The sequence below is a fragment of the Zootoca vivipara genome, chromosome 2, assembly GCF_965207765.1.
Source record: "Zootoca vivipara chromosome 2, rZooViv2.hap1.1, whole genome shotgun sequence".
In the NCBI taxonomy this organism is placed as follows: domain Eukaryota; kingdom Metazoa; phylum Chordata; class Lepidosauria; order Squamata; family Lacertidae; genus Zootoca; species Zootoca vivipara.
The window spans coordinates 25,441,808-25,454,003 of NC_142584.1; the positions used below are offsets into that span (position 1 = coordinate 25,441,808).

General features: G+C 47.3%; 1 long non-coding RNA gene across 1 annotated transcript; it reads right to left on the reverse strand.

The window, feature by feature from the left end:
* Positions 1 to 2,346: 2,346 nt before the first annotated feature.
* On the reverse strand, positions 2,347 to 7,863 carry LOC148686778 (uncharacterized). Its single transcript, XR_015948374.1, has 2 exons — positions 4,953 to 7,863; positions 2,347 to 2,935 (listed from the first exon to the last, which is right to left on the reverse strand). It is a non-coding gene; the product is annotated as an uncharacterized LOC148686778 (long non-coding RNA).
* Positions 7,864 to 12,196: the final 4,333 nt, after the last annotated feature.

The window sequence follows — 12,196 nt, forward strand, 5'->3', positions numbered from 1 at the left end:
GAGAAGGAGAGAGGAGTAATCAGTGCACGGTTTTGGACTCTCCCTTAGGGGCAAGGCTCTGGGTTCTCTCTGGTAGCTGCGAGGGACATGATGACCTCCTGCAGCCTTTAAAATGCATGACTCCAGATGTGACTACCAGAATTACTCTGAAACAGTTTTACAGACCAGTTCAGCAGAACTACTCTGGAGCAAAATAACTGCACGCTCTTGGTATTGTGCCAAGCCACCTTTTTGCTGCATCACAGATCCGGCTGAACAATTTACAGCCAGTGTTTATGATGATGAACGCGGGTAAATTGCTCTGTGGTGACAGAGAGGGACAAGCAGAAATCCCCTTGGTCCTTCTTTTAGCCTACTGTTTGCCTCACCAGGGAAAAGAAAATTGAAGCTGCCACTTTGATTTCTTGCCAGACGATTCCTTGCACCTGCCTTGCCCAAAGGCGAGGAACTGTATATAGTCTAGGTAGGAGTCTTTGCCTCATCGTGATGGAGAAGTAAGAAAAAGTAAGCATGGCTGCCTAAAAGAAAGGCGTTTCCCATTGCCAAGGGGGAGCAGAGAGGTATACCTACCATTCTTGCTCCACAGGAATTATTCGTGCTTCAGGGTAGGACTCTTAACACATGCTTTCCTTGGTGTAGGTTTAATCATTGGTCTCTCTAGCTAAAACAGGGATGAGGAGCTTGTGGCCCTCCAGATGTTGTTGGACTACAACTCCCATCTGGAGAAAGTTGATGTCTAAGAACATCTGGAAGGCCACAGGTTTTCCCCATGTTTGAGCTAAAAGGACCTGATAGATGTCCAATCGGTCGATCGCGGTCTACCGGTCGATCGCACTGCGTTCCTGGTCGATCCCCGTAAAACAAAAAAAACACAAAAAGCTCCACTGCTTTGGTTCTGACTTCCCCCCCCCCAAAAAAAGCTCAACAAGTGTGGAAGCTGGGCACCCCTGTGATAGACGGTAAGTGGAAATACCTCTCCGCCTGAGAAACTGGAGAGAGGCACTACCTATCAGAGTACAAATAGATAAATAAAGCAGCCCCCCCCCAATATTCTTATGACAATTTGCTATTTTGCTGGTGAACCACACACAACCCCACTCCCCAGATGTTTCCAGATCAGCCACTGCCATCATTCACCAACTCATATATTCCAGAGATTCCATACAACTGGATTTCAGAGAACCCTCCCATTTTCAGATGAATCAAATGGGGAAACAGAATAAAAAAAGGAAGATCTGTATTTGCAGCAAGAAGCCACAGGAAACAGATGGGGGTGTGGAATTGCAAAGGGCAAAAAAAAAAAAACCCTTCAGACAACAGGCTTCCTCCTTTTAGGAGGAGAAATGCAATCTGTCCAGAGATGATTGCTGAAGCAAAATGCAGGAAGAGTACTGCTTCTAGTCCTACCCGAGGGACTCTGTTTGCAACGGGGGATTGGTAGGGGTTCGATTTTCTTACAGCGGGAGATATTAATCCTCAATCATCTGTTCTCACATCCCCCATGGTTCAAGCTGCTCCTTTCTGAAAGAAGTCATTTTCTGGTGCTTTTAAACGGTGCACATGAAATGCACGATTCGGATGGGAGAGGTGATTCTAGCGATGGAGAAGAATCAGGTGCTGCCCTTGCAGAGAATGTAAAGGTATGACCTAAAGATGCCTCTGAAGATGATCTCTGCCATCATGCCTGTACATTATAAGGAAAGTAAATTTTCTAGGTTTATAATAGTAGAGTCCCTAAATGCACACACACAATTTGACAACACTGTCTGTAATAGTTTTGAATCAGGGTGCATTTACTTTGCCCATTTTGCGGAGGAGCAACTATTTTGCAACCTTTGCTCACAAGCACAATGCTTACTACTGCACACTACTGCCTAAAATGGAAATACTACAGAAGGTTAGTGCCCTGCCCTTTAACCCACTTGTTTTGGTTAACTGCAAACAGCATAGCTAGGCCACGTCAGGACTGTCTGTCCAGGCTTCTGAGGCTAACCTGTTCTGCAAAGCATCCTGTTCACTCAGAATCTGTGCATGTTCACTATAAATAAACCTTGACTAATGTCTTCAGTGTCAACTAATAATTATAGCCCAATGGATCAGGATGTAAAAACAACAAAAAGCACAGAAATGAAGCTGGGGCTCAAGATTGTCTACTTCCATGCAGACATTGACAAATCTCTTAAAATATTGTTTTCAAGTCTAGGTTCTGCCCAGGCTTGCAAAATAAGTTCCTTACCCACCCACCCACCAACCTGAGTCTGTAATATATATGATGACAACGTCCCACAAAACCACAGACTGCATCTAATTGGGGCGGGAAGACATATTAGGAAGCACAGACTCCCGAATGCTTCCTTGATTATTACCAAGTTGAAGGTTTTATTGTTATTGATTCTTGCTCTCCGTCCTTTAGAAACTTTTGAATGTGTGGAAGCTTGCCGTATTCACTTTGGCTGTGTTCACAGATACACCCAACCACCCCGCAGATCCAAATTGGTTCATTTCTTCAGTATGTCGCGCGATTTCATCTCTCGATGGGGCTTCTCCCTCTCTGCTCTTCCTGACTTCCTAGTTTGTGCTACGAAGCACAGAGGCAGTAATGTGTTTGCTAGTTAGCTAGAGCATGCGCCCAAAGGGAGTGGGTGTTGGGAGATAACCACAGAAAGAATTGTTGGGAAGAATGGCTGTGTCCTCAGGAGAACTGGTACAGCTGGCAGAGCAAGCGCTAAAGCACGCATATCTGCATTTTACATGCAAGGGCGAGAATAGTTATGCAACCGACTGACCTCTGCTTGGCTAATGGGAGGGGGGGGGGTTCCTGCAGTCAGCCTAGGATGCAAGTTATCAGAAGCACCAAGATACATGATGGAGTACCACAATTCAGGGGCCTGTTGTTTCGAGAGTCCACGTTATTCCTGCATTTCAGCCTTTTTCTCTGCAATGGAAAGAAAAACAGTGGCTAAGCATCTGCCGCCCAGGGAAGCTTGTCACTAAGCATTACGGAGAAAGAAACAGACCTCTGCATCTTGGTGCTTGATTCATCATTCAGTTTCCCGCTCCTGTTTGTGGCATTCTACAGCCTCGAATAATTGGGAATCACCTTTATACCAATGGCAAAGGCCACAAAAGAACATGGGAACTGCTTGCTGTAAATCAGTTTAATCACGTAGCTGATCAGCCGAAGCTTTCACTGATTAATTGGAAGGGGTCAAGTACTATTGGTGTGGGTAAATTTTAATCAGTGGCGCTGAGAATTAAAGGCATACAGTATTAATTTTTGAGACCATTTTGGTTCAGGTATGCTACTGTAGTGGGCTATTGGGGGGCATTAAATTGCATTTTCTTTTAACAGTGAGTTGTGGCTTTTGCCTATTGAATTGCATCCACTTTTTTGTAGTAGCCTAAGGCCACGACAAAGACATGCTGAAATACACCGATATGATAAAACAAAATCTAAATGTTGAATAGTTTTGTTTGTTCCATTATAAGTTAGCTTGCACTTCCTTCAAAAAAGCTCCTATGTGGACTTTTTGGGGAAACTGCCGGTTTATTAATGAGTCTATATAAAGGCTTATTCGTGAGCAATTAAAATTATTTCTCTGTTTACTGCTCTAGTTACGATAATTACCTAACCCTAAACCATTAATTGTGATAATTCACTCAACTCCAATCCTAACCCACTGGAAGTAATCCTCATTAAAGTCAATAGGGCTTAACTTCTAAGTAGACCTGGTTAGGACTGCAGTCTTAGCTAACTGTTCTGTGAAGAGAAGCAGCAGGAATCTGATTTATCTGGATCAATTTAAGGCCACAATTCTAAACAGTCTCTCTCAACAGGGAACGTACCACTCAACTCAGTGAGACTTATTTCTGAGAAAACGCTTCAAACTGAACTGCATGTAGCATGCAAGAAATTCTAGCTACGGAAACACTTTAGGGGGTCATGCAATAACATGCCCTGCCTGCAGTGGAGCTGGCTTGGAAAGAAAAGAAATTGGCCTGAATCTGTCAGGAAGCCGATGGTGGAATCCTACATAAGCCTATGAGAAGTACTGTACACCCAAGGAAATCCTTCCATCTGCCTCCTCTTCCTGCCTCCTTTAGCATATAGAATGTTAAACAATACCGTGCTTAACCCTGGAAAGACAGGAGGAGCCAAGCACAAACACAATCTTTACCCTGAGGCATAAAAACCAGTCCCAAATTGACCCTATATGGAGGTATTGAAGGAATGGATGATGTGAAGTGCAGAATCAGCAAACTGGCAGGATAAGATGCTGATTGGGTGACCGAGGGTGTGAGACTTGAGTTTGCTCAGGATTTAATCACACTGTGTTGTTCACTGGCTGCAGCACAGGCAGGCACACAACAGTGTTTGTTTAATGTGTACTTTCAGACAAACTTTTTTTTTTGTTTGCTTATTTTGCAAGCCCACTGGAAGCAGCAAATCTGTGTTGAAGGTGCAGCACCAACCCAAGTGTTTCATTTCACCAGCTCCTTCAGAGCATGTAATTCCACAGATCTTCATATTACCATAACCTCTATGGTTCAAAAACCTTACAAACTATATATATATATATATATATATATATATATATATATAAAATGCAAAGGAACTGTTTTTGCTAAATAATGCACAGGGTCCAGATGACATCTCTGTATATAGTGCATGTGCAGAAACTACCGGTATACATTACCATTCATCATGCCACAATATTGAGCTTCTGGTAATAGCTAATTCATTCCCTGCCTCCGCATTGCAATCTATTATACTTGGGCCTGTTATTTAGATGGTGAGAATATCCCAGCTCATTCGCTCTGCATTACCATTTTAATTATTTTTATTAGGAGTTGGGTGCTCCCTCTGCTGTAACCCTCGGTTGGCAGACTGATTAAGGAGTTCTTTTAAAATTAAAAGCACATTGACGAGTATCAGTAAGATCATGACTTACCCAAGCATTCAAGAGGCTCTTCCCATTGTTTTCTTTCATTTTAATGTAGGCTGTAGACTCATTCTCTCCAGTTCAGTACTAACACGCAGCAAGACACTTGTCTATTGCCAAGGGGTCATGATCTGGCACCACAAATGTTATTTTTGCACTAAGGATAAGTGTGTGTGTGCATGTATGTGCATTGCTGCATGGAGGGGCCAGGATACCCAATTTATGGGGCCATCCAGGTCCTCACATCATTTTCCCGAAGACTCAACACCATCTTTCTATCTGTTAATCATATATTGGATTCTGCAAAGGTGTGCTTGTTTGAAATCGCGTATTATCGGAAAACCCATTGAAAAAGCTTGCAAACACCCTTTTCCGCCCCGCCCAGTTGCTTTGTAGGATGTTTTTCACTTCTGGGTAGGGTTGCCATACGTCTGTAATTTCAAGGTCCATTTCCCAAAAGATGTGCTTAAAATCATCACTGCCTTATCTTCCCTCCGCTCGACTTCAGCAGGCTGGGTTAAACAGATACGGTAAGTTTGGAGTATCATAGCCCTGTTGAGTTTGGTGTGAGTTCAGGGTCCAAGTAAAGCGTGCATGATTCAGATTCAGAATCCTAGGCTATGCAGTTTCCCGCCTAATCCGAAAGAGCGGGGCAAATCACTAGTGGTTCAAGGTTCCTTCTGACTTAGGAAGTACTTTCAAGTGTACACTCCATGAATGAACAAGCAGATTGCCAGCTACTTCCTCCCCATAAATTGGAATTTTAACATTTGAAAAGACCCTCTGATTATTATGAAAGCCGCCCAATACAATGCAAGTTTATCCAGAAGGTGGTAGATGGCTTAGGTTCCAAGCAAGTGTGCCTAGGATTGGAACCTGATTCTGCAATAGTACTGTACATATTGTCAATAATGCCTAGAGGGTGAATATATGAAGCCGACCATAAGAGCAAACTTCTAGGGGCCGAGGTCCCAGCCCCTCCTCCCCAATGTTGATGGGCATTGACATTCAAATAGTGTGCGCGCACCGTGTCTTATGATCAATTATACGGGGCTGGGCTTACCTGCCCCCCCCCCCAATATTTTATTCAAGTTGGTATCCCTGCATTCTCTCTCTCGCTGATCTGCGACTTAAAAGTCCACCAGGGCACCGGCAAGAACGATTTCGCCCCCTCCCGCTTGCTGAAAAGGTCCTAGGTGCGCGAGCCTTATCGAGCATGCCAGGCCAGGGCGGATCTGCGAGCCACTGGCCAGAAATCTCCAAATATAGGCATGCGGAGAAGGGCCTTTTGTTTTCCCCTCCCCGTCGGCCGTGTCACCTGGGCAGCACCACCTTGCTCCGGCAAACACCCACGAGGTTTCGGTTCGCCGCTCCCTCCCCGTCACGCTGCGTCTGTAACGAATGACACGCAGGAGGAGGGGCAAGCCGCTGTTGCCGAGAAAGAAATTCACCTACAGCAGAGAGAGAGAGAGGGAGATGACTTGCTTCTCGTGCAACGGGGGTGGGGCTGGGGCGGATGTGCGTCGAGGGGGAGGAGAGGGTCGGATCGGGATTTCATTCATTTTAGTTGAAGGGAGATCCGCGCCCGGCGTGGCTTGATTTTTCAGCCGGAACTTGCTTCCAAGCTTCCAGAGCTCGGTGCTAGGCGACACATATGCAATAAAGAAAGAAGAGATCTCTTGGGCATGTGCAGAGGGCTTTTGGCTCTTAACACAGGTCGGGGTGTGGGTGGGTGTGCTTCCAGCGATGGCTTAAGAGTTCGGCTCTTTACGCTGGAGATGCTAAGAGCAAAATGTCCAAACCGAAAAGAAGGGGGCGGGGCGGAGGGAACACCACTGGAGAACATACGTCAGTGGTTTCGAAATAAAGGGGAATCCGGCAAGTTTCGATGGCGCGTTCTGCAGCAAAGGGACGGCCTGTTACGGTAGATCGGCAACTTCCTTGAAAGAAAGGCGCCTCTCCCGTGCACGCAGCTCGCTCTCTCTCTCTCTCCAGGCATCCTGCGCCAAACCCGGACAAGCAGCTCCGCCATCGCCAGGGTGCCTAATGATCGCCCTTTGGGAGGCGGTGTTGCCGTGCTCCTCCGTTTTGCCTTCAAATGCACTGAGCACCAGCCCTCTTCCTCCTGTTGCTGCAGCCATTTAATGACGTGACCCAGGTGCACATGCCAATTTTTGAGCGTGCCTCTTACGGCAGCTGATAATGGGCAGACGGAGCTTCCAGGCTTTCGCTGCTCTCCGTGCTTAGACTTGGCCTCGCGCCGCCCCCTTTAGCCCCCCCCCCTCCAGCGTGCCTGCGGCCCTTGCAAGGCTTGGCGGCTTCCGCGCACCGGTAAGTGTCAGCCCGGCTGCTGCCTTGAGCAGGCGGGCAAGTCAGCAGGTAACTGCTGCTGCCGGAGGCTATGTCGCATACAATTCCGGGTTGCTGCCCTCCACACTTCCGAGCTTGCAAAACCATTGTCTGCAGACCCCGGTGGTGCTGCACGTTTGCCGCCGCCTCCAAAGGGGGCTGGGAAGGAGAGAGCCAGGCGCGAGGCTGGAGGGCGATGCGTGGGGTGGATTGGGCTGCGCAGGCGATCTGCGATGCCCGCCCCGTCTGCCTTGGGTGGGGCATCTCTGCACCAGGCCCGCGTTGAACGAGAACAGGCACTCTGGATTGTCGCTGTTGTGTCCTTTGCTCCTTTCGGGAGGCTCTGCAGCGGCAAAAGGCTGCCTCATGTGCGCAGCCTTGGCTCCGCCGAAGGGAACACGCCCTCCCCTTCAACACAAAAGAATCTGAAAGGCATGCAAATGTCTGGAAGGAGAGCGAGCCCCGCGCTGTCCTCAGTCAGGCCTGCAGCAGAAAGCAAGCGAGCCTTCCTAGCTCCTGCCTCCTGGTTCCTCTCGTCCCCTTACTGGTGCCTTGCTCACTAACTGGAAGAGCTTGGAGGACAGCGGTCCAGACTTTTGGGAACTCTTTCCCCTCCTCCCCCGCGCAGGACAAACGTCAGAAACAATTAAAAAGTGTCATACCAAGCAGTCATGTGTACTTGTATTGCAGGCCTCTTGTCCTTGATATACTTGTCCCTTGAGTCACCACTAGCTGTGGCATCAGCTGTTGCAAATGGGCCAGAGTGAAAATAGGCAAAGGACTTTGAAAGTGGATTTTGTGGGATGGGGAGAGCTTTGGTAAAGTAGCCATATCTTGAAACCCCATTTTACTTCAGAATGTCTTTATTGCCAGCAATCTCTGGCAGATTGCAGGCTTCCACATTCCTGCAAAAGTCACTTCACTTTATGAGCCAGTAATGGGTATACCGGTATATGTTAGAAATCAATAAATGCACCCACATGGTAACTGAGCTTGCCACTCTTGTTTTATATGATTGTCCAGCATGTTGCATCCTCTGAGTTCCTCCTTTTTAAATCTGGAGTACTGCTGAATTCCTTACCACTGAATGCGTTTTCCTATTGGCAAGTAACTTGGGTGGGAAATTTACAGCAAAAAATGTAGGGAATTCCAATTAAAAGGGATGGTGGGGATTGGGGCTCAGAGGATCAGCCATTTTTAAAAACATGTGGCACTGTTTCTCATTTCCTTTAAAGGCTCTAAACATCCCCCTTCTCCAAATGTTTCAGGGGGGAATCCCCCAGGCTTAAATATACAATGTACAGTACTCAAGCATTAGTAAGTCAGCAGAAAGCAGGGGATTTGTTGTTGTTGTTTAGTCGTTTAGTCGTGTCCGACTCTTCGTGACCCCATGGACCAGAGCACGCCAGGCACTCCTGTCTTGCACTGCCTCCCGCAGTTTGGTCAAACTCATGTTCGTAGCTTCGAGAACACTGTCCAACCATCTTGTCCTCTGTCGTCCCCTTCTCCTAGTGCCCTCAATCTTTCCCAACATCAGGGTCTTTTCCAAGGATTCTTCTCTTCTCATGAGGTGGCCAAAGCAGGGGATAGGGATGCTTAAATCAGCGTGTAAAGGCCTCCTCTACTGTACTACTATTTTGCCTTCTCTGGCTGTTGAAGGAGTTATTCATATGGTTATTGGAACTTCCTGTGTTGGTGGAAGACTTAATATAAGATGATCAGACTGGGAAGCATCAGTGTCTTTGGAACCAAGCATCCTTAACATCCATGGACAATAATGCACACACTTTTTCAATGAGTCCTAATGTAAGGAACTGCGATTCTAAATTAATCAGCATCCATTACTGTGAATGCAGAACAGGAAGTGCTAATTTTCCAACAATAAATAATATAGAATAAAAATTGTGCAATCTGATGGAGCGATGGAGTTCAAACAATTTCTTATCCCTTTCTTACGATTTGATGAGGTGTCTGATTTCCATTGATTCGGTGCCTGTTACTCATATTGTAAGCCTTCTACTATTGGTAGCTTAGCTGTCAGTTGAGTTGGCAGACAAAGCTTTGCAGTTTAGGAAGACAAAGTAGGTTATGCTTCTGTGGGAAAGGAAGAGCTTAGTCACCTGCTTATAGGCGAGGTCTGGTTATTTTTCTAGGTGTGTACAGGGAACAGGGTTGGGCAGAGACCAGCTGTTTCACCTGTATTTAGTGGCAGAGTGTTAAGTTACTTTTCCAAGCAACATTTGCAGTTCTGTGCGGGCTTGAATTTGTAAGAACAGTTTCACTTTTCTCGACAAGCCTCTTTCAGCTGATTTGAATCAGTAGCCAATCCCTCTTGTTAGAAAAATGAATAATGGTGATGTTTTCTCTTAACTACAGGATGAACCCATCCCCAACAGCAAAGGTCATAAGTAATGGTGGCAGTGAGATAACTCAGTCAGTAGAGCATGAGACTATTGATCCCAGGGTTGTGGGTTCAAGCCCCACATTGGGCAAAAAGATTCCTGGATTGCAGGGGGTTGGACTAGATGACCATTGTGGTCTACAGTGTGTTTCTACTGTATTGTTAGATGGAACTCAGCAGGGAAGCCATTCTTACACAGTGAGGTTTGCTGATAGCCTTTAGAACTTAAAAGGGACTTTACAGGGAAGGGCACAGCTAGACTTTTCATAAATTTTGGAGATTATCAGCTAGGCTTCTGCACTGGGCCCTTATGGACCACAACAGCCTCTCTTTTGTTTCAGAAGGAGCTTTTAATGTCCAATGTATTGTGTGTTCTGTTATATTCTGGTGGAAGCCACCCAGGGTGACTGGAGGAACCCAGTCAGATGTGTGGGGTACAATTATTATTATTGTTGTTGTTGTTGTTGTTGTTGTTGTTGTTGTTGTTGTTGTTGTTGTGCCTTCTAGGGGGGCCCTGGATCAGTTCTGCCACCATTCATTAGACTCAACTTCTCTTAAGAGGCAAAAAAAAGTGAAGAGGTATGGGGTGTTTTAGAGTCCATATTGCAATAGTTAAATTATACTTCCAAAGTCTGCTGAAGTAAGCTCCATTGAATTCAGTGACATTTCCTCCCTAGGTGAGTGAGAGGGTAGGACGCCCTACCAAGTCAGATCATTGATCCATCTAGCTCAGTATCGCCAACTGACTGGCAGCCCTACATGGAGATACCAGGGGATTGAACCCGGGATCTCCTTCATGTGAAGCAAATGTTCTACAGCTGAGCAATGGCCCTTCCCTGAGTTGCTGTCTGAGCTATGGTTAGGATTGCAGACTTAGTGGTCACCTCTTCAGCCTGGACTATTTCAATTCCCTGGACTCAAGAGATGCAGATTCAGTCCTAGAGGATGTAAATCCTTCAGATTTGAGTGGTGAACATTTGCTGTGTCTCAACATTTACTGTGACACTGGCCCCCTTGCTTTGCATATAGTCTAAAGCATTGTGCCCTAATGTCTTCGGGCAAAAGCATTCCTTCTAACCTACAGGAAAAGCCTACTCTCCTTCATTCCACCTGCTCCACAAACATGGTTTGAGAATTGCACTTCCTACAAGTATCCCTACTTCACTTTTCCCCCTTTCCCAACATTTCTTGCTTTTGACAAGCAGTTCTTTGGAATTTGCTTGCTCCTGGAAAACAATGTCACAATATTTTGTGCTGCTTTCCAGCTAGTTTCTTGTACACAAGTGTGCCAAGTTCGTGTCATTCAGTATTGAAAGCACTAGTGACTATAGCAACATAATAATCCCGATGCCTTCATATAAACAGGTCATCTACTTAAGGTGTGGCACTCACTACTGTGGATGTAGTGGCACAGATATGGTGGCATAGTTAAATTGTGTTGGTGTTGCCCCCAAAGGGAGCATTGAACAGTAGCTGTTTTAATGTGGAAACTAGGACAGGATGCTCCCAGGACGAGGTGACATCATGTCTGGAATGGGGCAACACTCCCGGGCCTGTTGACAGTGGAATGGAAGTGGGCATCTTTTGCACCTAGTAATCCCTGGGGATACCCTTGCAATGCACCGTCATTCCGTTGATGCTTCCATTGATGCCTAGTCAGTGCCCGCTTCCGGGCAGAGAAAGCAGCATGGCAGGACTAATGCATCAAATGAGCAAAAGCCATAGAGAAACACAGCGTTGCACAGACACCGGTGCATCGCTGTGGTCAAACACCTTGCCAATGCACCGAGTAAATGGCCCCATGGAAGCAGAATCACGCTTTGTTCCAAGTCACTGCAGTCGCAGCTCAGGTAACCTTGTGGCCATCCTGAACTAGGAATTGCAACCCTGGTGTGGGTGCGAATCCCCGGGAATGCTGCCACTGCAACACTACCATGGCTTAGGTGGCCAAGTCAGAAGCCCGAGAGTCTAGGCCTGGAGATGGGTTGAGGGCCTCGACTGCAGTCCAGTGCCCATGGGGCAGGTAGGGCAACAGACCTCGACGCCCGCATGCCCCACCCATTGCACGACTTGTGACAATGCCCCATATGGTGGCAACCCTCGATTGCCCTTGCTGTCCATCTGGGTAGGATGTGTGCGCTGGGCGGCGGAAGCATCCCACGGCGGTGCCTTCTCCTTAGTCCTGGGGGGTGAACTTAACCTGGGACGAGGACGAGAGAGACCCCGGTGCAAAAGCTGCGGACCCTCGCCCCCCTCCCTCTCCGTCACCAGCCCCCGGCCTCGTTGCTCATGCTGATTCCGGGGTTGAGCGAGGAGGAGGAGGAGGCGGTGCCAGGCTGCTCTCGTCCGCCCCACGTGGTCCGGCCCGCGCCAGCCAATGGCAGCGCGTGTTTCTGAAAGATCTCCATATATGGCGATGTTCTCGGCCGGCGAGGCGGGGGCCGGCGCCCCCTGGGTATAAAAGGGGCGGGGCTGGCGTTGGGACGGTCTCACTCAGCCGGCG